Here is a 21,299-nt window from a genome sequence, read left to right as displayed (position 1 = left end):
ACAATTTTCAAGTTCAAAAAGGTCAACAGAACTTGGGATTCCCAGCCAGTCTCCCATGCTGGTACTTGCCAAGCCTTAAGCTGCATTGCTGCTGCAATCTGACAAGAGCAGGCACATTCAGCTTAGAATGGCCGTTGACAGCAGATGTTCAATTTGAACCTTCTTTTACTATCTCATAGAGAAACTAACACAATTTTCAGGTTCAAAAAGGTCAACAGAACTTGGGATTCCAAGCCAGTCTCCCATGCTGGTACTTGCCAAGCCTTAAGCTGCATTGCTGCTGCAATCTGACAAGAGCAGGCACATTCAGCTTAGAATGGCCGTTGACAGCAGATGTTCAATTTGAACCTTCTTTTACTATCTCATAGAGAAACTAACACAATTTTCAGGTTCAAAAAGGTCAACGGAACTTGGGATTCCCAGCCAGTCTCCCATGCTGGTACTTGCCAAGCCTTAAGCTGCATTGCTGCTGCGATCTGACAAGAGCAGGCACATTCAGCTTAGAATGGCCGTTGACAGCAGCATTTCAAATTGAACCTTCTTTTGCTATCTCATAGAGAAACTAACACAATTTTCAGGTTCAAAAAGGTCAACAGAACTTGGGATTCCCAGCCAGTCTCCCATGCTGGTACTTGCCAAGCCTCAAGCTGCATCGCTGCTGCGATCTGACAAGAGCACACACATTCAGCTTAGAATGGCCGTTGACAGCAGTTGTTCAATTTGAACCTTCTTCTACTATCTCATAGAGAAACTAACACAATTTTCAGGTTCAAAAAAGTCACCAGAACTTGGGATTCCCAGCCAGTCTCCCATGCTGGTACTTGCCAAGCCTTAAGCTGCATCGCTGCTGCGATCTGACAAGAGCACGCACATTCAGCTTAGAATGGCCGTTGACAGCAGATGTTCAATTTGAACCTTCTTTTACTATCTCATAGAGAAACTAACACAATTTTCAGGTTCAAAAAGGTCAACGGAACTTGGGATTCCCAGCCAGTCTCCCATGCTGGTACTTGCCAAGCCTTAAGCTGCATTGCTGCTGCGATCTGACAAGAGCAGGCACATTCAGCTTAGAATGGCCGTTGACAGCAGCATTTCAAATTGAACCTTCTTTTACTATCTCATAGAGAAACTAAAACAATTTTCAAGTTCAAAAAGGTCAACAGAACTTGGGATTCCCAGCCAGTCTCCCATGCTGGAACTTGCCAAGCCTTAAGCTGCATCGCTGCTGCGATCTGACAAGAGCACGCACATTCAGCTTAGAATGGCCGTTGACAGCAGCTGTTCAATTTGAACCTTCTTTTACTATCTCATAGAGAAACTAACACAATTTTCAGGTTCAAAAAGGTCAACGGAACTTGGGATTCCCAGCCAGTCTCCCATGCTGGTACTTGCCAAGCCTTAAGCTGCATTGCTGCTGCGATCTGGCGAGAGCAGGCACATTCAGCTTAGAATGGCCATTGACAGCAGTTGTTCAATTTGAACCTTCTTCTACTATCTTATATAGAAACTAACACAATTTTCAGGTTCAAAAAGTTCACCAGAACTTGGGATTCCAAGCCAGTCTCCCATGCTGGTACTTGCCAAGCCTTAAGCTGCATTGCTGCTGCAATCTGACAAGAGCAGGCACATTCAGCTTAGAATGGCCATTGACAGCAGCTGTTCAATTTGAACCTTCTTTTGCTATCTCATAGAGAAACTAACACAATTTTCAGGTTCAAAAAGGTCACCAGAACTTGGGATTCCAAGCCAGTCTCCCATGCTGGTACTTGCCAAGCCTTAAGCTGCTTCGCTGCTGCGATCTGACAAGAGCACGCACATTCAGCTTAGAATGGCCGTTGACAGCAGCTGTTCAATTTGAACCTTCTTTTACTATCTCATAGAGAAACTAACACAATTTTCAGGTTCAAAAAGGGCAACGGAACTTGGGATTCCCAGCCAGTCTCCCATGCTGGTACTTGCCAAGCCTTATGCTGCATTGCTGCTGCGATCTGGCGAGAGCAGGCACATTCAGCTTAGAACGGCCGTTGACAGCAGTTGTTCAATTTGAACCTTCTTCTACTATCTTATATAGAAACTAACACAATTTTCAGGTTCAAAAAGGTCACCAGAACTTGGGATTCCAAGCCAGTCTCCCATGCTGGTACTTGCCAAGCCTTAAGCTGCATTGCTGCTGCAATCTGACAAGAGCAGGCACATTCAGCTTAGAATGGCCGTTGACAGCAGCTGTTCAATTTGAACCTTCTTTTGCTATCTCATAGAGAAACTAACACAATTTTCAGGTTCAAAAAGGTCACCAGAACTTGGGATTCCAAGCCAGTCTCCCATGCTGGTACTTGCCAAGCCTTAAGCTGCTTCGCTGCTGCGATCTGACAAGAGCACGCACATTCAGCTTAGAATGGCCGTTGACAGCAGCTGTTCAATTTGAACCTTCTTTTACTATCTCATAGAGAAACTAACACATTTTCAGGTTCAAAAAGGTCAACAGAACTTGGGATTCCCAGCCAGTCTCCCATGCTGGTACTTGCCAAGCCTTAAGCTGCATTGCTGCTGCGATCTGACGAGAGCAGGCACATTCAGCTTAGAATGGCCATTGACAGCAGCTGTTCAATTTGAACCTTCTTTTACTATCTCATAGAGAAACTAACACAATTTTCAGGTTCAAAAAGGTCAACGGAACTTGGGATTCCCAGCCAGTCTCCCATGCTGGTACTTGCCAAGCCTTAAGCTGCATTGCTGCTGCGATCTGACAAGAGCAGGCACATTCAGCTTAGAATGGCCGTTGACAGCAGCATTTCAAATTGAACCTTCTTTTACTATCTCATAGAGAAACTAAAACAATTTTCAAGTTCAAAAACGTCAACAGAACTTGGGATTCCCAGCCAGTCTCCCATGCTGGAACTTGCCAAGCCTTAAGCTGCATCGCTGCTGCGATCTGACAAGAGCACACACATTCAGCTTAGAATGGCCGTTGACAGCAGCTGTTCAATTTGAACCTTCTTTTACTATCTCATAGAGAAACTAACACAATTTTCAGGTTCAAAAAGGGCTACGGAACTTGGGATTCCCAGCCAGTCTCCCATGCTGGTACTTGCCAAGCCTTATGCTGCATTGCTGCTGCGATCTGGCGAGAGCAGGCACATTCAGCTTAGAATGGCCATTGACAGCAGTTGTTCAATTTGAACCTTCTTCTACTATCTTATATAGAAACTAACACAATTTTCAGGTTCAAAAAGGTCACCAGAACTTGGGATTCCAAGCCAGTCTCCTATGCTGGTACTTGCCAAGCCTTAAGCTGCATTGCTGCTGCAATCTGACAAGAGCAGGCACATTCAGCTTAGAATGGCCGTTGACAGCAGCTGTTCAATTTGAACCTTCTTTTGCTATCTCCTAGAGAAACTAACACAATTTTCAGGTTCAAAAAGGTCACCAGAATTTGGGATTCCAAGCCAGTCTCCCATGCTGGTACTTGCCAAGCCTTAAGCTGCATCGCTGCTGCGATCTGACAAGAGCACGCACATTCAGCTTAGAATGGCCGTTGACAGCAGCTGTTCAATTTGAACCTTCTTTTACTATCTCATAGAGAAACTAACACATTTTCAGGTTCAAAAAGGTCAACAGAACTTGGGATTCCCAGCCAGTCTCCCATGCTGGTACTTGCCAAGCCTTAAGCTGCATTGCTGCTGCGATCTGACGAGAGCAGGTACATTCAGCTTAGAATGGCCGTTGACAGCAGCTGTTCAATTTGAACCTTCTTTTACTATCTCATAGAGAAACTAACACAATTTTCAGGTTCAAAAAGGTCAACGGAACTTGGGATTCCCAGCCAGTCTCCCATGCTGGTACTTGCCAAGCCTTAAGCTGCATTGCTGCTGCGATCTGACGAGAGCAGGCACATTCAGCTTAGAATGGCCGTTGACAGCAGCTGTTCAATTTGAACCTTCTTTTACTATCTCATAGAGAAACTAACACATTTTCAGGTTCAAAAAGGTCAACGGAACTTGGGATTCCCAGCCAGTCTCCCATGCTGGTACTTGCCAAGCCTTAAGTTGCATTGCTGCTGCGATCTGACGAGAGCAGGCAAATTCAGCTTAGAATGGCCGTTGACAGCAGCTGTTCAATTTGAACCTTCTTTTACTATCTCATAGAGAAACTAACACATTTTCAGGTTCAAAAAGGTCTACAGAACTTGGGATTCTCAGCCAGTCTCCCATGCTGGTACTTGCCAAGCCTTAAGCTGCATTGCTGCTGCAATCTGACAAGAGCAGGCACATTCAGCTTAGAATTGCCGTTGACAGCAGCTGTTCAATTTGAACCTTCTTTTACTATCTCATAGAGAAACTAACACAATTTTCAGGTTCAAAAAGGTCAACAGAACTTGGAATTCCCAGCCAGTCTCCCATGCTGGTACTTGCCAAGCCTTAAGTTGCATTGCTGCTGCGATCTAACGAGAGCAGGCAAATTCAGCTTAGAATGGCCGTTGACAGCAGCTGTTCAATTTGAACCTTCTTTTACTATCTCATAGAGAAACTAACACATTTTCAGGTTCAAAAAGGTCAACAGAACTTGGGATTCCCAGCCAGTCTCCCATGCTGGTACTTGCCAAGCCTTAAGCTGCATTGCTGCTGCAATCTGACGAGAGCAGGCACATTCAGCTTAGAATTGCCGTTGACAGCAGCTGTTCAATTTGAACCTTCTTTTACTATCTCATAGAGAAACTAACACAATTTTCAGGTTCAAAAAGGTCAACAGAACTTGGGATTCCCAGCCAGTCTCCCATGCTGGTACTTGCCAAGCCTTAAGCTGCATCGCTGCTGCGATCTGAAAAGAGCACACACATTCAGCTTAGAATGGCCGTTGACAGCAGTTGTTCAATTTGAACCTTCTTCTACTATCTCATAGAGAAACTAACACAATTTTCAGGTTCAAAAATGTCACCAGAACTTGGGATTCCCAGCCAGCCTCCCATGCTGGTATTTGCCAAGCCTTAAGCTGCATCGCTGCTGCGATCTGACAAAAGCACGCACATTCAGCTTGGAATTGCCGTTGACAGCAGCTTTTCAATTTGAACCTTCTTTTACTATCTCATACAGAAACTAACACAATTTTAAGGTTCAAAAAGGTCAACGGAACTTGGGATTCCCAGCCAGTCTCCCATGCTGGTACTTGCCAAGCCTTAAGCTGCATTGCTGCTGCGATCTGACGAGAGCAGGCACATTCAGCTTAGAATGGCCATTGACAGCAGCTGTTCAATTTGAACCTTCTTTTACTATCTCATAGAGAAACTAACACAATTTTCAGGTTCAAAAAGGGCAACGGAACTTGGGATTCCCAGCCAGTCTCCCATGCTGGTACTTGCCAAGCCTTAAGCTGCATTGCTGCTGCGATCTGGCGAGAGCAGGCACATTCAGCTTAGAATGGCCATTGACAGCAGTTGTTCAATTTGAACTTTCTTCTACTATCTTATATAGAAACTAACACAATTTTCAGGTTCAAAAAGGTCACCAGAACTTGGGATTCCAAGCCAGTCTCCCATGCTGGTACTTACCAAGCCTTAAGCTGCATTGCTGCTGCAATCTGACAAGAGCAGGCACATTCAGCTTAGAATGGCCGTTGACAGCAGCTGTTCAATTTGAACCTTCTTTTGCTATCTCATAGAGAAACTAACACAATTTTCAGGTTCAAAAAGGTCAACAGAACTTGGGATTCCAAGCCAGTCTCCCATGCTGATACTTGCCAAGCCTTAAGCTGCATCGCTGCTGCGATCTGACAAGAGCACGCACATTCAGCTTAGAATGGCCGTTGACAGCAGCTGTTCAATTTGAACCTTCTTTTACTATCTCATAGAGAAACTAACACATTTTCAGGTTCAAAAAGGTCAACAGAACTTGGGATTCCCAGCCAGTCTCCCATGCTGGTACTTGCCAAGCCTTAAGCTGCATTGCTGCTGCGATCTGACGAGAGCAGGCACATTCAGCTTAGAATGGCCGTTGACAGCAGCTGTTCAATTTGAACCTTCTTTTACTATCTCATAGAGAAACTAACACAATTTTCAGGTTCAAAAAGGTCAACAGAACTTGGGATTCCCAGCCAGTCTCCCATGCTGGTACTTGCCAAGCCTTAAGCTGCATTGCTGCTGCGATCTGACGAGAGCAGGCACATTCAGCTTAGAATGGCCGTTGACAGCAGCTGTTCAATTTGAACCTTCTTTTACTATCTCATAGAGAAACTAACACAATTTTCAGGTTCAAAAAGGGCAACGGAACTTGGGATTCCCAGCCAGTCTCCCATGCTGGTACTTGCCAAGCCTTATGCTGCATTGCTGCTGCGATCTGGCGAGAGCAGGCACATTCAGCTTAGAACGGCCGTTGACAGCAGTTGTTCAATTTGAACCTTCTTCTACTATCTTATATAGAAACTAACACAATTTTCAGGTTCAAAAAGGTCACCAGAACTTGGGATTCCAAGCCAGTCTCCCATGCTGGTACTTGCCAAGCCTTAAGCTGCATTGCTGCTGCAATCTGACAAGAGCAGGCACATTCAGCTTAGAATGGCCGTTGACAGCAGCTGTTCAATTTGAACCTTCTTTTGCTATCTCATAGAGAAACTAACAAAATTTTCAGGTTCAAAAAGGTCACCAGAACTTGGGATTCCAAGCCAGTCTCCCATGCTGGTACTTGCCAAGCCTTAAGCTGCTTCGCTGCTGCGATCTGACAAGAGCACGCACATTCAGCTTAGAATGGCCGTTGACAGCAGCTGTTCAATTTGAACCTTCTTTTACTATCTCATAGAGAAACTAACACATTTTCAGGTTCAAAAAGGTCAACAGAACTTGGGATTCCCAGCCAGTCTCCCATGCTGGTACTTGCCAAGCCTTAAGCTGCATTGCTGCTGCGATCTGACGAGAGCAGGCACATTCAGCTTAGAATGGCCATTGACAGCAGCTGTTCAATTTGAACCTTCTTTTACTATCTCATAGAGAAACTAACACAATTTTCAGGTTCAAAAAGGTCAACGGAACTTGGGATTCCCAGCCAGTCTCCCATGCTGGTACTTGCCAAGCCTTAAGCTGCATTGCTGCTGCGATCTGACAAGAGCAGGCACATTCAGCTTAGAATGGCCGTTGACAGCAGCATTTCAAATTGAACCTTCTTTTACTATCTCATAGAGAAACTAAAACAATTTTCAAGTTCAAAAACGTCAACAGAACTTGGGATTCCCAGCCAGTCTCCCATGCTGGAACTTGCCAAGCCTTAAGCTGCATCGCTGCTGCGATCTGACAAGAGCACACACATTCAGCTTAGAATGGCCGTTGACAGCAGCTGTTCAATTTGAACCTTCTTTTACTATCTCATAGAGAAACTAACACAATTTTCAGGTTCAAAAAGGGCTACGGAACTTGGGATTCCCAGCCAGTCTCCCATGCTGGTACTTGCCAAGCCTTATGCTGCATTGCTGCTGCGATCTGGAGAGAGCAGGCACATTCAGCTTAGAATGACCATTGACAGCAGTTGTTCAATTTGAACCTTCTTCTACTATCTTATATAGAAACTAACACAATTTTCAGGTTCAAAAAGGTCACCAGAACTTGGGATTCCAAGCCAGTCTCCTATGCTGGTACTTGCCAAGCCTTAAGCTGCATTGCTGCTGCAATCTGACAAGAGCAGGCACATTCAGCTTAGAATGGCCGTTGACAGCAGCTGTTCAATTTGAACCTTCTTTTGCTATCTCCTAGAGAAACTAACACAATTTTCAGGTTCAAAAAGGTCACCAGAATTTGGGATTCCAAGCCAGTCTCCCATGCTGGTACCTGCCAAGCCTTAAGCTGCATCGCTGCTGCGATCTGACAAGAGCACGCACATTCAGCTTAGAATGGCCGTTGACAGCAGCTGTTCAATTTGAACCTTCTTTTACTATCTCATAGAGAAACTAACACATTTTCAGGTTCAAAAAGGTCAACAGAACTTGGGATTCCCAGCCAGTCTCCCATGCTGGTACTTGCCAAGCCTTAAGCTGCATTGCTGCTGCGATCTGACGAGAGCAGGCACATTCAGCTTAGAATGGCCGTTGACAGCAGCTGTTCAATTTGAACCTTCTTTTACTATCTCATAGAGAAACTAACACATTTTCAGGTTCAAAAAGGTCAACGGAACTTGGGATTCCCAGCCAGTCTCCCATGCTGGTACTTGCCAAGCCTTAAGTTGCATTGCTGCTGCGATCTGACGAGAGCAGGCAAATTCAGCTTAGAATGGCCGTTGACAGCAGCTGTTCAATTTGAACCTTCTTTTACTATCTCATAGAGAAACTAACACATTTTCAGGTTCAAAAAGGTCTACAGAACTTGGGATTCTCAGCCAGTCTCCCATGCTGGTACTTGCCAAGCCTTAAGCTGCATTGCTGCTGCAATCTGACGAGAGCAGGCACATTCAGCTTAGAATTGCCGTTGACAGCAGCTGTTCAATTTGAACCTTCTTTTCCTATCTCATAGAGAAACTAACACAATTTTCAGGTTCAAAAAGGTCAACAGAACTTGGGATTCCCAGCCAGTCTCCCATGCTGGTACTTGCCAAGCCTTAAGTTGCATTGCTGCTGCGATCTAACGAGAGCAGGCAAATTCAGCTTAGAATGGCCGTTGACAGCAGCTGTTCAATTTGAACCTTCTTTTACTATCTCATAGAGAAACTAACACATTTTCAGGTTCAAAAAGGTCAACAGAACTTGGGATTCCCAGCCAGTCTCCCATGCTGGTACTTGCCAAGCCTTAAGCTGCATTGCTGCTGCAATCTGATGAGAGCAGGCACATTCAGCTTAGAATTGCCGTTGACAGCAGCTGTTCAATTTGAACCTTCTTTTACTATCTCATAGAGAAACTAACACAATTTTCAGGTTCAAAAAGGTCAACAGAACTTGGGATTCCCAGCCAGTCTCCCATGCTGGTACTTGCCAAGCCTTAAGCTGCATCGCTGCTGCGATCTGAAAAGAGCACACACATTCAGCTTAGAATGGCCGTTGACAGCAGTTGTTCAATTTGAACCTTCTTCTACTATCTCATAGAGAAACTAACACAATTTTCAGGTTCAAAAATGTCACCAGAACTTGGGATTCCCAGCCAGTCTCCCATGCTGGTATTTGCCAAGCCTTAAGCTGCAATCTGACAAAAGCACGCACATTCAGCTTGGAATTGCCGTTGACAGCAGCTTTTCAATTTGAACCTTCTTTTACTATCTCATACAGAAACTAACACAATTTTAAGGTTCAAAAAGGTCAACGGAACTTGGGATTCCCAGCCAGTCTCCCATGCTGGTACTTGCCAAGCCTTAAGCTGCATTGCTGCTGCGATCTGACGAGAGCAGGCACATTCAGCTTAGAATGGCCATTGACAGCAGCTGTTCAATTTGAACCTTCTTTTACTATCTCATAGAGAAACTAACACAATTTTCAGGTTCAAAAAGGTCAACAGAACCTGGGATTCCCAGCCAGTCTCCCATGCTGGTACTTGCCAAGCCTTAAGCTGCATCGCTGCTGCGATCTGACAAGAGCACACACATTCAGCTTAGAATGGCCGTTGAAAGCAGTTGTTCAATTTGAACCTTCTTCTACTATCTCATAGAGAAACGAACATAATTTTCAGGTTCAAAAAAGTCACCAGAACTTGGGATTCCCAGCCAGTCTCCCATGCTGGTACTTGCCAAGCCTTAAGCTGCATCGCTGCTGCGATCTGACAAGAGCACGCACATTCAGCTTAGAATGGCCGTTGACAGCAGTTGTTCAATTTGAACCTTCTTCTACTATCTCATATAGAAACTAACACAATTTTCAGGTTCAAAAAGGGCAACGGAACTTGGGATTCCCAGCCAGTCTCCCATGCTGGTACTTGCCAAGCCTTAAGCTGCATTGCTGCTGCGATCTGGCGAGAGCAGGCACATTCAGCTTAGAATGGCCATTGACAGCAGTTGTTCAATTTGAACCTTCTTCTACTATCTTATATAGAAACTAACACAATTTTCAGGTTCAAAAAGGTCACCAGAACTTGGGATTCCAAGCCAGTCTCCCATGCTGGTACTTACCAAGCCTTAAGCTGCATTGCTGCTGCAATCTGACAAGAGCAGGCACATTCAGCTTAGAATGGCCGTTGACAGCAGCTGTTCAATTTGAACCTTCTTTTGCTATCTCATAGAGAAACTAACACAATTTTCAGGTTCAAAAATGTCAACAGAACTTGGGATTCCAAGCCAGTCTCCCATGCTGATACTTGCCAAGCCTTAAGCTGCATCGCTGCTGCGATCTGACAAGAGCACGCACATTCAGCTTAGAATGGCCGTTGACAGCAGCTGTTCAATTTGAACCTTCTTTTACTATCTCATAGAGAAACTAACACATTTTCAGGTTCAAAAAGGTCAACAGAACTTGGGATTCCCAGCCAGTCTCCCATGCTGGTACTTGCCAAGCCTTAAGCTGCATTGCTGCTGCGATCTGACGAGAGCAGGCACATTCAGCTTAGAATGGCCGTTGACAGCAGCTGTTCAATTTGAACCTTCTTTTACTATCTCATAGAGAAACTAACACAATTTTCAGGTTCAAAAAGGTCAACAGAACTTGGGATTCCCAGCCAGTCTCCCATGCTGGTACTTGCCAAGCCTTAAGCTGCATTGCTGCTGCGATCTGACGAGAGCAGGCACATTCAGCTTAGAATGGCCGTTGACAGCAGCTGTTCAATTTGAACCTTCTTTTACTATCTCATAGAGAAACTAACACAATTTTCAGGTTCAAAAAGGGCAACGGAACTTGGGATTCCCAGCCAGTCTCCCATGCTGGTACTTGCCAAGCCTTAAGCTGCATTGCTGCTGCGATCTGGCGAGAGCAGGCACATTCAGCTTAGAATGGCCATTGACAGCAGTTGTTCAATTTGAACCTTCTTCTACTATCTTATATAGAAACTAACACAATTTTCAGGTTCAAAAAGGTCACCAGAACTTGGGATTCCAAGCCAGTCTCCCATGCTGGTACTTGCCAAGCCTTAAGCTGCAATGCTGCTGCAATCTGACAAGAGCAGGCACATTCAGCTTAGAATGGCCGTTGACAGCAGCTGTTCAATTTGAACCTTCTTTTGCTATCTCATAGAGAAACTAACACAATTTTCAGGTTCAAAAAGGTCAACAGAACTTGGGATTCCAAGCCAGTCTCCCATGCTGGTACTTGCCAAGCCTTAAGCTGCATCGCTGCTGCGATCTGACAAGAGCACGCACATTCAGCTTAGAATGGCCGCTGACAGCAGCTGTTCAATTTGAACCTTCTTTTACTATCTCATAGAGAAACTAACACATTTTCAGGTTCAAAAAGGTCAACAGAACTTGGGATTCCCAGCCAGTCTCCCATGCTGGTACTTGCCAAGCCTTAAGCTGCATTGCTGCTGCGATCTGACGAGAGCAGGCACATTCAGCTTAGAATGGCCGTTGACAGCAGCTGTTCAATTTGAACCTTCTTTTACTATCTCATAGAGAAACTAACACAATTTTCAGGTTCAAAAAGGTCAACGGAACTTGGGATTCCCAGCCAGTCTCCCATGCTGGTACTTGCCAAGCCTTAAGCTGCATTGCTGCTGCGATCTGACGAGAGCAGGCACATTCAGCTTAGAATGGCCGTTGACAGCAGCTGTTCAATTTGAACCTTCTTTTACTATCTCATAGAGAAACTAACACATTTTCAGGTTCAAAAAGGTCAACGGAACTTGGAATTCCCAGCCAGTCTCCCATGCTGGTACTTGCCAAGCCTTAAGTTGCATTGCTGCTGCGATCTGACGAGAGCAGGCAAATTCAGCTTAGAATGGCCGTTGACAGCAGCTGTTCAATTTGAACCTTCTTTTACTATCTCATAGAGAAACTAACACATTTTCAGGTTCAAAAAGGTCAACAGAACTTGGGATTCCCAGCCAGTCTCCCATGCTGGTACTTGCCAAGCCTTAAGCTGCATTGCTGCTGCAATCTGACGAGAGCAGGCACATTCAGCTTAGAATTGCCGTTGACAGCAGCTGTTAAATTTGAACCTTCTTTTACTATCTCATAGAGAAACTAACACAATTTTCAGGTTCAAAAAGGTCACCAGAACTTGGGATTCCCAGCCAGTCTCCCATGCTGGTACTTGCCAAGCCTTAAGCTGCATCGCTGCTGCGATCTGAAAAGAGCACACACATTCAGCTTAGAATGGCCGTTGACAGCAGTTGTTCAATTTGAACCTTCTTCTACTATCTGATAGAGAAACTAACACAATTTTCAGGTTCAAAAAGGTCACCAGAACTTGGGATTCCCAGCCAGTCTCCCATGCTGGTACTTGCCAAGCCTTAAGCTGCATCGCTGCTGCGATCTGACAAGAGCACGCACATTCAGCTTAGAATTGCCGTTGACAGCAGCTTTTCAATTTGAACCTTCTTTTACTATCTCATACAGAAACTAACACAATTTTCAGGTTCAAAAAGGTCAACGGAACTTGGGATTCCCAGCCAGTCTCCCATGCTGGTACTTGCCAAGCCTTAAGCTGCATCGCTGCTGCGATCTGACAAGAGCACACACATTCAGCTTAGAATGGCCGTTGACAGCAGCTGTTCAATTTGAAAGTTCTTTTACTATCTCATAGAGAAACTAACACAATTTTCAGGTTCAAAAAGGGCAACGGAACTTGGGATTCCCAGCCAGTCTCCCATGCTGGTACTTGCCAAGCCTTAAGCTGCATTGCTGCTGCGATCTGGCAAGAGCAGGCACATTCAGCTCAGAATGGCCATTGACAGCAGTTCTTCAATTTGAACCTTCTTCTACTATCTTATATAGAAACTAACACAATATTCAGGTTCAAAAAGGTCACCAGAACTTGGGATTCCAAGCCAGTCTCCCATGCTGGTACTTGCCAAGCCTTAAGCTGCATTGCTGCTGCAATCTGACAAGAGCAGGCACATTCAGCTTAGAATGGCCGTTGACAGCAGCTGTTCAATTTGAACCTTCTTTTGCTATCTCATAGAGAAACTAACACAATTTTCAGGTTCAAAAAGGTCACCAGAATTTGGTATTCCAAGCCAGTCTCCCATGCTGGTACTTGCCAAGCCTTAAGCTGCATCGCTGCTGCGATCTGACAAGAGCACACACATTCAGCTTAGAATGGCCGTTGACAGCAGTTGTTCAATTTGAACCTTCTTCTACTATCTCATAGAGAAACTAACACAATTTTTAGGTTCAAAAAAGTCACCAGCACTTGGGATTCCCAGCCAGTCTCCCATGCTGGTACTTGCCAAGCCTTAAGCTGCATCGCTGCTGCGATCTGACAAGAGCAGGCACATTCAGCTTAGAATGGCCGTTGACAGCAGCATTTCAAATTGAACCTTCTTTTACTATCTCATAGAGAAACTAAAACAATTTTCAAGTTCAAAAAGGTCAACAGAACTTGGGATTCCCAGCCAGTCTCCCATGCTGGAACTTGCCAAGCCTTAAGCTGCATCGCTGCTGCGATCTGACAAGAGCACGCACATTCAGCTTAGAATGGCCGTTGACAGCAGCTGTTCAATTTGAACCTTCTTTTACTATCTCATAGAGAAACTAACACAATTTTCAGGTTCAAAAAGGTCAACAGAACTTGGGATTCCCAGCCAGTCTCCCATGCTGGTACTTGCCAAGCCTTAAGCTGCATTGCTGCTGCGATCTGACGAGAGCAAGCACATTCAGCTTAGAATGGCCATTGACAGCAGTTGTTCAATTTGAACCTTCTTCTACTATCTCATATAGAAACTAACACAATTTTCAGGTTCAAAAAGGTCACCAGAACTTGGGATTCCAAGCCAGTCTCCCATGCTGGTACTTGCCAAGCCTTAAGCTGCATCGCTGCTGCGATCTGACAAGAGCACACACATTCAGCTTAGAATGGCCGTTGACAGCAGCTGTTCAATTTGAAAGTTCTTTTACTATCTCATAGAGAAACTAACACAATTTTCAGGTTCAAAAAGGGCAACGGAACTTGGGATTCCCAGCCAGTCTCCCATGCTGGTACTTGCCAAGCCTTAAGCTGCATTGCTGCTGCGATCTGACGAGAGCAGGCACATTCAGCTTAGAATGGCCGTTGACAGCAGCTGTTCAATTTGAACCTTCTTTTACTATCTCATAGAGAAACTAACACAATTTTCAGGTTCAAAAAGGTCAACGGAACTTGGGATTCCCAGCCAGTCTCCCATGCTGGTACTTGCCAAGCCTTAAGCTGCATTGCTGCTGCGATCTGACGAGAGCAGGCACATTCAGCTTAGAATGGCCGTTGACAGCAGCTGTTCAATTTGAAAGTTCTTTTGCTATCTCATAGAGAAACTAACACAATTTTCAGGTTCAAAACGGTCAACGGAACTTGGGATTCCCAGCCAGTCTCCCATGCTGGTACTTGCCAAGCCTTAAGCTGCATTGCTGCTGCAATCTGACGAGAGCAGGCACATTCAGCTTAGAATGGCCGTTGACAGCAGCTGTTCAATTTGAACCTTCTTTTACTATCTCATAGAGAAACTAACACATTTTCAGGTTCAAAAAGGTCAACGGAACTTGGAATTCCCAGCCAGTCTCCCATGCTGGTACTTGCCAAGCCTTAAGTTGCATTGCTGCTGCGATCTGACGAGAGCAGGCAAATTCAGCTTAGAATGGCCGTTGACAGCAGCTGTTCAATTTAAACCTTCTTTTACTATCTCATAGAGAAACTAACACATTTTCAGGTTCAAAAAGGTCACCAGAACTTGGGATTCCCAGCCAGTCTCCCATGCTGGTACTTGCCAAGCCTTAAGCTGCATCACTGCTGCGATCTGAAAAGAGCACACACATACAGCTTAGAATGGCCGTTGACAGCAGTTGTTCAATTTGAACCTTCTTCTAATATCTCATAGAGAAACTAACACAATTTTCAGGTTCAAAAAGGTCACCAGAACTTGGGATTCCCAGCCAGTCTCCCATGCTGGTATTTGCCAAGCCTTAAGCTGCATCGCTGCTGCGATCTGACAAAAGCACGCACATTCAGCTTGGAATTGCCGTTGACAGCAGCTTTTCAATTTGAACCTTCTTTTACTATCTCATACAGAAACTAACACAATTTTAAGGTTCAAAAAGGTCAACGGAACTTGGGATTCCCAGCCAGTCTCCCATGCTGGTACTTGCCAAGCCTTAAGCTGCATTGCTGCTGCGATCTGACGAGAGCAGGCACATTCAGCTTAGAATGGCCATTGACAGCAGCTGTTCAATTTGAACCTTCTTTTACTATCTCATAGAGAAACTAACACAATTTTCAGGTTCAAAAAGGGCAACGGAACTTGGGATTCCCAGCCAGTCTCCCATGCTGGTACTTGCCAAGCCTTAAGCTGCATTGCTGCTGCGATCTGGCGAGAGCAGGCACATTCAGCTTAGAATGGCCATTGACAGCAGTTGTTCAATTTGAACTTTCTTCTACTATCTTATATAGAAACTAACACAATTTTCAGGTTCAAAAAGGTCACCAGAACTTGGGATTCCAAGCCAGTCTCCCATGCTGGTACTTACCAAGCCTTAAGCTGCATTGCTGCTGCAATCTGACAAGAGCAGGCACATTCAGCTTAGAATGGCCGTTGACAGCAGCTGTTCAATTTGAACCTTCTTTTGCTATCTCATAGAGAAACTAACACAATTTTCAGGTTCAAAAAGGTCAACAGAACTTGGGATTCCAAGCCAGTCTCCCATGATGATACTTGCCAAGCCTTAAGCTGCATCGCTGCTGCGATCTGACAAGAGCACGCACATTCAGCTTAGAATGGCCGTTGACAGCAGCTGTTCAATTTGAACCTTCTTTTACTATCTCATAGAGAAACTAACACATTTTCAGGTTCAAAAAGGTCAACAGAACTTGGGATTCCCAGCCAGTCTCCCATGCTGGTACTTGCCAAGCCTTAAGCTGCATTGCTGCTGCGATCTGACGAGAGCAGGCACATTCAGCTTAGAATGGCCGTTGACAGCAGCTGTTCAATTTGAACCTTCTTTTACTATCTCATAGAGAAACTAACACAATTTTCAGGTTCAAAAAGGTCAACAGAACTTGGGATTCCCAGCCAGTCTCCCATGCTGGTACTTGCCAAGCCTTAAGCTGCATTGCTGCTGCGATCTGACGAGAGCAGGCACATTCAGCTTAGAATGGCCGTTGACAGCAGCTGTTCAATTTGAACCTTCTTTTACTATCTCATAGAGAAACTAACACAATTTTCAGGTTCAAAAAGGGCAACGGAACTTGGGATTCCCAGCCAGTCTCCCATGCTGGTACTTGCCAAGCCTTATGCTGCATTGCTGCTGCGATCTGGCGAGAGCAGGCACATTCAGCTTAGAACGGCCGTTGACAGCAGTTGTTCAATTTGAACCTTCTTCTACTATCTTATATAGAAACTAACACAATTTTCAGGTTCAAAAAGGTCACCAGAACTTGGGATTCCAAGCCAGTCTCCCATGCTGGTACTTGCCAAGCCTTAAGCTGCATTGCTGCTGCGATCTGACGAGAGCAGGCACATTCAGCTTAGAATGGCCATTGACAGCAGCTGTTCAATTTGAACCTTCTTTTACTATCTCATAGAGAAACTAACACAATTTTCAGGTTCAAAAAGGTCAACGGAACTTGGGATTCCCAGCCAGTCTCCCATGCTGGTACTTGCCAAGCCTTAAGCTGCATTGCTGCTGCGATCTGACAAGAGCAGGCACATTCAGCTTAGAATGGCCGTTGACAGCAGCATTTCAAATTGAACCTTCTTTTACTATCTCATAGAGAAACTAAAACAATTTTCAAGTTCAAAAACGTCAACAGAACTTGGGATTCCCAGCCAGTCTCCCATGCTGGAACTTGCCAAGCCTTAAGCTGCATCGCTGCTGCGATCTGACAAGAGCACACACATTCAGCTTAGAATGGCCGTTGACAGCAGCTGTTCAATTTGAACCTTCTTTTACTATCTCATAGAGAAACTAACACAATTTTCAGGTTCAAAAAGGGCTACGGAACTTGGGATTCCCAGCCAGTCTCCCATGCTGGTACTTGCCAAGCCTTATGCTGCATTGCTGCTGCGATCTGGAGAGAGCAGGCACATTCAGCTTAGAATGGCCATTGACAGCAGTTGTTCAATTTGAACCTTCTTCTACTATCTTATATAGAAACTAACACAATTTTCAGGTTCAAAAAGGTCACCAGAACTTGGGATTCCAAGCCAGTCTCCTATGCTGGTACTTGCCAAGCCTTAAGCTGCATTGCTGCTGCAATCTGACAAGAGCAGGCACATTCAGCTTAGAATGGCCGTTGACAGCAGCTGTTCAATTTGAACCTTCTTTTGCTATCTCCTAGAGAAACTAACACAATTTTCAGGTTCAAAAAGGTCACTAGAATTTGGGATTCTAAGCCAGTCTCCCATGCTGGTACTTGCCAAGCCTTAAGCTGCATCGCTGCTGCGATCTGACAAGAGCACGCACATTCAGCTTAGAATGGCCGTTGACAGCAGCTGTTCAATTTGAACCTTCTTTTACTATCTCATAGAGAAACTAACACATTTTCAGGTTCAAAAAGGTCAACAGAACTTGGGATTCCCAGCCAGTCTCCCATGCTGGTACTTGCCAAGCCTTAAGCTGCATTGCTGCTGCGATCTGACGAGAGCAGGCACATTCAGCTTAGAATGGCCGTTGACAGCAGCTGTTCAATTTGAACCTTCTTTTACTATCTCATAGAGAAACTAACACATTTTCAGGTTCAAAAAGGTCAACGGAACTTGGGATTCCCAGCCAGTCTCCCATGCTGGTACTTGCCAAGCCTTAAGTTGCATTGCTGCTGCGATCTGACGAGAGCAGGCAAATTCAGCTTAGAATGGCCGTTGACAGCAGCTGTTCAATTTGAACCTTCTTTTACTATCTCATAGAGAAACTAACACATTTTCAGGTTCAAAAAGGTCTACAGAACTTGGGATTCTCAGCCAGTCTCCCATGCTGGTACTTGCCAAGCCTTAAGCTGCATTGCTGCTGCAATCTGACGAGAGCAGGCACATTCAGCTTAGAATTGCCGTTGACAGCAGCTGTTCAATTTGAACCTTCTTTTACTATCTCATAGAGAAACTAACACAATTTTCAGGTTCAAAAAGGTCAACAGAACTTGGGATTCCCAGCCAGTCTCCCATGCTGGTACTTGCCAAGCCTTAAGTTGCATTGCTGCTGCGATCTAAAGAGAGCAGGCAAATTCAGCTTAGAATGGCCGTTGACAGCAGCTGTTCAATTTGAACCTTCTTTTACTATCTCATAGAGAAACTAACACATTTTCAGGTTCAAAAAGGTCAACAGAACTTGGGATTCCCAGCCAGTCTCCCATGCTGGTACTTGCCAAGCCTTAAGCTGCATTGCTGCTGCAATCTGACGAGAGCAGGCACATTCAGCTTAGAATTGCCGTTGACAGCAGCTGTTCAATTTGAACCTTCTTTTACTATCTCATAGAGAAACTAACACAATTTTCAGGTTCAAAAAGGTCAACAGAACTTGGGATTCCCAGCCAGTCTCCCATGCTGGTACTTGCCAAGCCTTAAGCTGCTGCGATCTGAAAAGAGCACACACATTCAGCTTAGAATGGCCGTTGACAGCAGTTGTTCAATTTGAACCTTCTTCTACTATCTCATAGAGAAACTAACACAATTTTCAGGTTCAAAAATGTCACCAGAACTTGGGATTCCCAGCCAGTCTCCCATGCTGGTATTTGCCAAGCCTTAAGCTGCATCGCTGCTGCGATCTGACAAAAGCACGCACATTCAGCTTGGAATTGCCGTTGACAGCAGCTTTTCAATTTGAACCTTCTTTTACTATCTCATACAGAAACTAACACAATTTTAAGGTTCAAAAAGGTCAACGGAACTTGGGATTCCCAGCCAGTCTCCCATGCTGGTACTTGCCAAGCCTTAAGCTGCATTGCTGCTGCGATCTGACGAGAGCAGGCACATTCAGCTTAGAATGGCCATTGACAGCAGCTGTTCAATTTGAACCTTCTTTTACTATCTCATAGAGAAACTAACACAATTTTCAGGTTCAAAAAGGTCAACAGAACCTGGGATTCCCAGCCAGTCTCCCATGCTGGTACTTGCCAAGCCTTAAGCTGCATCGCTGCTGCGATCTGACAAGAGCACACACATTCAGCTTAGAATGGCCGTTGAAAGCAGTTGTTCAATTTGAACCTTCTTCTACTATCTCATAGAGAAACGAACACAATTTTCAGGTTCAAAAAAGTCACCAGAACTTGGGATTCCCAGCCAGTCTCCCATGCTGGTACTTGCCAAGCCTTAAGCTGCATCGCTGCTGCGATCTGACAAGAGCACGCACATTCAGCTTAGAATGGCCGTTGACAGCAGTTGTTCAATTTGAACCTTCTTCTACTATCTCATATAGAAACTAACACAATTTTCAGGTTCAAAAAGGGCAACGGAACTTGGGATTCCCAGCCAGTCTCCCATGCTGGTACTTGCCAAGCCTTAAGCTGCATTGCTGCTGCGATCTGGCGAGAGCAGGCACATTCAGCTTAGAATGGCCATTGACAGCAGTTGTTCAATTTGAACCTTCTTCTACTATCTTATATAGAAACTAACACAATTTTCAGGTTCAAAAAGGTCACCAGAACTTGGGATTCCAAGCCAGTCTCCCATGCTGGTACTTACCAAGCCTTAAGCTGCATTGCTGCTGCAATCTGACAAGAGCAGGCACATTCAGCTTAGAATGGCCGTTGACAGCAGCTGTTCAATTTGAACCTTCTTTTGCTATCTCATAGAGAAACTAACACAATTTTCAGGTTCAAAAATGTCAACAGAACTTGGGATTCCAAGCCAGTCTCCCATGCTGATACTTGCCAAGCCTTAAGCTGCATCGCTGCTGCGATCTGACAAGAGCACGCACATTCAGCTTAGAATGGCCGTTGACAGCAGCTGTTCAATTTGAACCTTCTTTTACTATCTCATAGAGAAACTAACACATTTTCAGGTTCAAAAAGGTCAACAGAACTTGGGATTCCCAGCCAGTCTCCCATGCTGGTACTTGCCAAGCCTTAAGCTGCATTGCTGCTGCGATCTGACGAGAGCAGGCACATTCAGCTTAGAATGGCCGTTGACAGCAGCTGTTCAATTTGAACCTTCTTTTACTATCTCATAGAGAAACTAACACAATTTTCAGGTTCAAAAAGGTCAACAGAACTTGGGATTCCCAGCCAGTCTCCCATGCTGGTACTTGCCAAGCCTTAAGCTGCATTGCTGCTGCGATCTGACGAGAGCAGGCACATTCAGCTTAGAATGGCCGTTGACAGCAGCTGTTCAATTTGAACCTTCTTTTACTATCTCATAGAGAAACTAACACAATTTTCAGGTTCAAAAAGGGCAACGGAACTTGGGATTCCCAGCCAGTCTCCCATGCTGGTACTTGCCAAGCCTTAAGCTGCATCGCTGCTGCGATCTGACAAGAGCACGCACATTCAGCTTAGAATGGCCGTTGACAGCAGTTGTTCAATTTGAACCTTCTTCTACTATCTCATATAGAAACTAACACAATTTTCAGGTTCAAAAAGGGCAACGGAACTTGGGATTCCCAGCCAGTCTCCCATGCTGGTACTTGCCAAGCCTTAAGCTGCATTGCTGCTGCGATCTGGCGAGAGCAGGCACATTCAGCTTAGAATGGCCATTGACAGCAGTTGTTCAATTTGAACCTTCTTCTACTATCTTATATAGAAACTAACACAATTTTCAGGTTCAAAAAGGTCACCAGAACTTGGGATTCCAAGCCAGTCTCCCATGCTGGTACTTACCAAGCCTTAAGCTGCATTGCTGCTGCAATCTGACAAGAGCAGGCACATTCAGCTTAGAATGGCCGTTGACAGCAGCTGTTCAATTTGAACCTTCTTTTGCTATCTCATAGAGAAACTAACACAATTTTCAGGTTCAAAAATGTCAACAGAACTTGGGATTCCAAGCCAGTCTCCCATGCTGATACTTGCCAAGCCTTAAGCTGCATCGCTGCTGCGATCTGACAAGAGCACGCACATTCAGCTTAGAATGGCCGTTGACAGCAGCTGTTCAATTTGAACCTTCTTTTACTATCTCATAGAGAAACTAACACATTTTCAGGTTCAAAAAGGTCAACAGAACTTGGGATTCCCAGCCAGTCTCCCATGCTGGTACTTGCCAAGCCTTAAGCTGCATTGCTGCTGCGATCTGACGAGAGCAGGCACATTCAGCTTAGAATGGCCGTTGACAGCAGCTGTTCAATTTGAACCTTCTTTTACTATCT

General features: G+C 44.9%; 50 pseudogenes; all 50 read right to left on the bottom strand.

Moving 5' to 3' along the window:
* Positions 1 to 20: 20 nt before the first annotated feature.
* LOC140097609 (5S ribosomal RNA) lies at positions 21 to 139 on the bottom strand (annotated as a pseudogene).
* Positions 140 to 398: 259 nt separating this feature from the next.
* Positions 399 to 517, bottom strand: LOC140088953 (5S ribosomal RNA; annotated as a pseudogene).
* A 448-nt stretch (positions 518 to 965) lies between these two features.
* LOC140088952 (5S ribosomal RNA) lies at positions 966 to 1,084 on the bottom strand (annotated as a pseudogene).
* A 259-nt stretch (positions 1,085 to 1,343) lies between these two features.
* Positions 1,344 to 1,462, bottom strand: LOC140092427 (5S ribosomal RNA; annotated as a pseudogene).
* A 1,014-nt stretch (positions 1,463 to 2,476) lies between these two features.
* Positions 2,477 to 2,595, bottom strand: LOC140083661 (5S ribosomal RNA; annotated as a pseudogene).
* Positions 2,596 to 2,665: 70 nt separating this feature from the next.
* On the bottom strand, positions 2,666 to 2,784 carry LOC140088951 (5S ribosomal RNA; annotated as a pseudogene).
* An 825-nt stretch (positions 2,785 to 3,609) lies between these two features.
* On the bottom strand, positions 3,610 to 3,728 carry LOC140101958 (5S ribosomal RNA; annotated as a pseudogene).
* A 70-nt stretch (positions 3,729 to 3,798) lies between these two features.
* On the bottom strand, positions 3,799 to 3,917 carry LOC140093595 (5S ribosomal RNA; annotated as a pseudogene).
* Positions 3,918 to 3,986: 69 nt separating this feature from the next.
* LOC140094438 (5S ribosomal RNA) lies at positions 3,987 to 4,105 on the bottom strand (annotated as a pseudogene).
* Positions 4,106 to 4,363: 258 nt separating this feature from the next.
* On the bottom strand, positions 4,364 to 4,482 carry LOC140096305 (5S ribosomal RNA; annotated as a pseudogene).
* A 69-nt stretch (positions 4,483 to 4,551) lies between these two features.
* On the bottom strand, positions 4,552 to 4,670 carry LOC140094797 (5S ribosomal RNA; annotated as a pseudogene).
* Positions 4,671 to 5,118: 448 nt separating this feature from the next.
* LOC140082773 (5S ribosomal RNA) lies at positions 5,119 to 5,237 on the bottom strand (annotated as a pseudogene).
* A 70-nt stretch (positions 5,238 to 5,307) lies between these two features.
* On the bottom strand, positions 5,308 to 5,426 carry LOC140096960 (5S ribosomal RNA; annotated as a pseudogene).
* A 447-nt stretch (positions 5,427 to 5,873) lies between these two features.
* LOC140079396 (5S ribosomal RNA) lies at positions 5,874 to 5,992 on the bottom strand (annotated as a pseudogene).
* Positions 5,993 to 6,062: 70 nt separating this feature from the next.
* On the bottom strand, positions 6,063 to 6,181 carry LOC140079395 (5S ribosomal RNA; annotated as a pseudogene).
* Positions 6,182 to 6,817: 636 nt separating this feature from the next.
* LOC140083740 (5S ribosomal RNA) lies at positions 6,818 to 6,936 on the bottom strand (annotated as a pseudogene).
* A 70-nt stretch (positions 6,937 to 7,006) lies between these two features.
* LOC140088950 (5S ribosomal RNA) lies at positions 7,007 to 7,125 on the bottom strand (annotated as a pseudogene).
* An 825-nt stretch (positions 7,126 to 7,950) lies between these two features.
* LOC140079393 (5S ribosomal RNA) lies at positions 7,951 to 8,069 on the bottom strand (annotated as a pseudogene).
* Positions 8,070 to 8,138: 69 nt separating this feature from the next.
* On the bottom strand, positions 8,139 to 8,257 carry LOC140094437 (5S ribosomal RNA; annotated as a pseudogene).
* A 258-nt stretch (positions 8,258 to 8,515) lies between these two features.
* On the bottom strand, positions 8,516 to 8,634 carry LOC140097342 (5S ribosomal RNA; annotated as a pseudogene).
* A 69-nt stretch (positions 8,635 to 8,703) lies between these two features.
* LOC140092092 (5S ribosomal RNA) lies at positions 8,704 to 8,822 on the bottom strand (annotated as a pseudogene).
* A 437-nt stretch (positions 8,823 to 9,259) lies between these two features.
* LOC140082772 (5S ribosomal RNA) lies at positions 9,260 to 9,378 on the bottom strand (annotated as a pseudogene).
* Positions 9,379 to 9,826: 448 nt separating this feature from the next.
* Positions 9,827 to 9,945, bottom strand: LOC140096803 (5S ribosomal RNA; annotated as a pseudogene).
* Positions 9,946 to 10,392: 447 nt separating this feature from the next.
* On the bottom strand, positions 10,393 to 10,511 carry LOC140079392 (5S ribosomal RNA; annotated as a pseudogene).
* A 70-nt stretch (positions 10,512 to 10,581) lies between these two features.
* LOC140079391 (5S ribosomal RNA) lies at positions 10,582 to 10,700 on the bottom strand (annotated as a pseudogene).
* Positions 10,701 to 10,770: 70 nt separating this feature from the next.
* LOC140096802 (5S ribosomal RNA) lies at positions 10,771 to 10,889 on the bottom strand (annotated as a pseudogene).
* A 447-nt stretch (positions 10,890 to 11,336) lies between these two features.
* LOC140079390 (5S ribosomal RNA) lies at positions 11,337 to 11,455 on the bottom strand (annotated as a pseudogene).
* Positions 11,456 to 11,525: 70 nt separating this feature from the next.
* Positions 11,526 to 11,644, bottom strand: LOC140093583 (5S ribosomal RNA; annotated as a pseudogene).
* A 69-nt stretch (positions 11,645 to 11,713) lies between these two features.
* Positions 11,714 to 11,832, bottom strand: LOC140093378 (5S ribosomal RNA; annotated as a pseudogene).
* A 69-nt stretch (positions 11,833 to 11,901) lies between these two features.
* LOC140094791 (5S ribosomal RNA) lies at positions 11,902 to 12,020 on the bottom strand (annotated as a pseudogene).
* Positions 12,021 to 13,224: 1,204 nt separating this feature from the next.
* Positions 13,225 to 13,343, bottom strand: LOC140091560 (5S ribosomal RNA; annotated as a pseudogene).
* A 259-nt stretch (positions 13,344 to 13,602) lies between these two features.
* Positions 13,603 to 13,721, bottom strand: LOC140089995 (5S ribosomal RNA; annotated as a pseudogene).
* Positions 13,722 to 13,980: 259 nt separating this feature from the next.
* On the bottom strand, positions 13,981 to 14,099 carry LOC140084750 (5S ribosomal RNA; annotated as a pseudogene).
* A 70-nt stretch (positions 14,100 to 14,169) lies between these two features.
* On the bottom strand, positions 14,170 to 14,288 carry LOC140093570 (5S ribosomal RNA; annotated as a pseudogene).
* Positions 14,289 to 14,358: 70 nt separating this feature from the next.
* LOC140086857 (5S ribosomal RNA) lies at positions 14,359 to 14,477 on the bottom strand (annotated as a pseudogene).
* Positions 14,478 to 14,546: 69 nt separating this feature from the next.
* Positions 14,547 to 14,665, bottom strand: LOC140093529 (5S ribosomal RNA; annotated as a pseudogene).
* A 447-nt stretch (positions 14,666 to 15,112) lies between these two features.
* LOC140082771 (5S ribosomal RNA) lies at positions 15,113 to 15,231 on the bottom strand (annotated as a pseudogene).
* A 70-nt stretch (positions 15,232 to 15,301) lies between these two features.
* On the bottom strand, positions 15,302 to 15,420 carry LOC140096958 (5S ribosomal RNA; annotated as a pseudogene).
* Positions 15,421 to 15,867: 447 nt separating this feature from the next.
* LOC140079388 (5S ribosomal RNA) lies at positions 15,868 to 15,986 on the bottom strand (annotated as a pseudogene).
* Positions 15,987 to 16,056: 70 nt separating this feature from the next.
* LOC140079387 (5S ribosomal RNA) lies at positions 16,057 to 16,175 on the bottom strand (annotated as a pseudogene).
* A 448-nt stretch (positions 16,176 to 16,623) lies between these two features.
* Positions 16,624 to 16,742, bottom strand: LOC140088949 (5S ribosomal RNA; annotated as a pseudogene).
* An 825-nt stretch (positions 16,743 to 17,567) lies between these two features.
* On the bottom strand, positions 17,568 to 17,686 carry LOC140079386 (5S ribosomal RNA; annotated as a pseudogene).
* A 69-nt stretch (positions 17,687 to 17,755) lies between these two features.
* LOC140094435 (5S ribosomal RNA) lies at positions 17,756 to 17,874 on the bottom strand (annotated as a pseudogene).
* A 446-nt stretch (positions 17,875 to 18,320) lies between these two features.
* LOC140094905 (5S ribosomal RNA) lies at positions 18,321 to 18,439 on the bottom strand (annotated as a pseudogene).
* A 440-nt stretch (positions 18,440 to 18,879) lies between these two features.
* LOC140082768 (5S ribosomal RNA) lies at positions 18,880 to 18,998 on the bottom strand (annotated as a pseudogene).
* A 448-nt stretch (positions 18,999 to 19,446) lies between these two features.
* LOC140096957 (5S ribosomal RNA) lies at positions 19,447 to 19,565 on the bottom strand (annotated as a pseudogene).
* Positions 19,566 to 20,012: 447 nt separating this feature from the next.
* Positions 20,013 to 20,131, bottom strand: LOC140079385 (5S ribosomal RNA; annotated as a pseudogene).
* Positions 20,132 to 20,201: 70 nt separating this feature from the next.
* On the bottom strand, positions 20,202 to 20,320 carry LOC140079384 (5S ribosomal RNA; annotated as a pseudogene).
* Positions 20,321 to 20,579: 259 nt separating this feature from the next.
* Positions 20,580 to 20,698, bottom strand: LOC140096956 (5S ribosomal RNA; annotated as a pseudogene).
* Positions 20,699 to 21,145: 447 nt separating this feature from the next.
* LOC140079382 (5S ribosomal RNA) lies at positions 21,146 to 21,264 on the bottom strand (annotated as a pseudogene).
* Positions 21,265 to 21,299: the final 35 nt, after the last annotated feature.

The sequence above is a fragment of the Engystomops pustulosus genome, chromosome 9 (genome assembly GCF_040894005.1).
Source record: "Engystomops pustulosus chromosome 9, aEngPut4.maternal, whole genome shotgun sequence".
In the NCBI taxonomy this organism is placed as follows: Eukaryota; Metazoa; Chordata; class Amphibia; order Anura; family Leptodactylidae; genus Engystomops; species Engystomops pustulosus.
Note: the sequence above shows the minus strand (reverse complement) of the source record. Positions and strands in the feature narration are given on the sequence as shown.